Genomic DNA, 1711 nt, shown 5'->3' with positions numbered 1-1711 from the left:
AAGTGCTATACCACAGAATCCCTAAAGGCACACCCTCAGCCCTTAGAATAATTCTTATTACTCTACAACTTAATAAACCAAAATCTTATTTAGAGACATTTCTACTCTTAAAAAACAGGAAGGACTGTTAGCTTTTGTTATCAGGTGACTTTTAGTGTCAGAGGCAGGATTATATCTGCATCCATAGGACCATAACAAATTTCTACAATTTCTAGTTCCTCCTTTAATGATATACATCAATACTGAAATATGGTAATTCCTTTGTTAGATATTAGTGATTCTATAAGTAGCCAGAGTGTTGGGAACAATAGACCTTCTGTCAGCAGCCTAACCTGGGACTGCCTTAACGGAGCCACACATTCAGTGGTTGAAGAGATGCTAGTGGGAGGCTGCATTTAAAGCACAGAGCCAGCTGGATGTTGTGTTTTATATAATAAGTCCATGGATCAAGAAAATTAAAATGCAGGCTTGTGATCTGTGGTTGTAACCTTAATATCCCAGAATAGCTTACTCTCAAGAAAGAAGAGTACAATGAGTCACTGAAGTTATTTGCTGGTGCTTATAAATCATTGCATTGGGCCGGGGAGATGGCTCAGTAGGATAAGTGCTTGACTGGCAAATGCAAGGATCTGAGTTCTATCCCCAGATCCGCAAAAAATAAATAAATAAATAAATAAATAAATAAATAATAAATCATTGCATTATTCCACCAACAAAATCAAAGGTGGAATTCCTTTATGTGGTTTTTTTCACATTTATTTCAATAAGTAGAAAGTGTCTACAGAGCCAATATTTAGGAGGCATTTGTACTATGATGGGACCCAGGGAAAGAACAGTGATGAATATGTAACTATCAAAAAATGAATCACTAATAACCACAATGACAAACATGAATGGACCTCATAAAATAATGCTATGTAAAAGCAAGAGGAGATTAGATAAAAGCTCAAAATTAGATTAAAAAAAAAACCAAACTGTAGTATTTGTAATACATCCTTAAATGGTAAAGCAAAAAGAAAAATGAAGAAACTATTATCATAAATTTAACATAGCAGTCACTTATAGGAAGGAGGAGGCGAAGGAGGAAAAGAAGGAAGAGGAGGAAGAGAGGGAGGGGAGAGGGAGGGGGAAAAGGAGGAGGAGAAGGAGGTGGAGGTAGAGGTGGAGGAGGAGGAAGAAGGATTGTGGAATACTGGAAATGTTCAGTTTCAGTTTCCCGGTGTGAGTGGTAGTTAAATATGTCAGCTCTATGTACTTTAGTATTGTTCACTTTTCTGTGTATTGAACAAATAAGATTTGAAAAACACTAATGTATGACAGTAGTCAAAGAAATTTCAAACTTATAAGAGGATAGCATTATAACGCTGTAATAATTATGCTTAATGATGCTTCAATAATTAGTATAATTGATATGATTGCAGATGAACCAATAGGGGAAAAAAATAAGGACCCCTTAACAACACCATGAATCTAGAATACTCTGTGGTACCTAATAGAGGTAGCATTACAACCACTGGAGAGCAGAGAATTTATAAGCATCTAAGGATGAGACCTTGAGAATGCCTACAGGAAATAATCTGGTAAAAATTTCCTTATAAACATTAAACTGAGGTGGTACAGGGCTACAGGATAAATCCTGAGAGTACTTGGCTGACCTTATCAGATACAAAAGTTACTTTTCTTGTTATGTAGGTCTTGCTATATCTTGGTC

This window comes from Octodon degus, unplaced genomic scaffold, assembly GCF_000260255.1.
Source record: "Octodon degus isolate 3935 unplaced genomic scaffold, OctDeg1.0 scaffold00083, whole genome shotgun sequence".
Classification (NCBI taxonomy): domain Eukaryota; kingdom Metazoa; phylum Chordata; class Mammalia; order Rodentia; family Octodontidae; genus Octodon; species Octodon degus.
The sequence above is the reverse complement of the archived record's forward strand: the minus strand, read 5'-3'. Positions refer to the sequence as shown.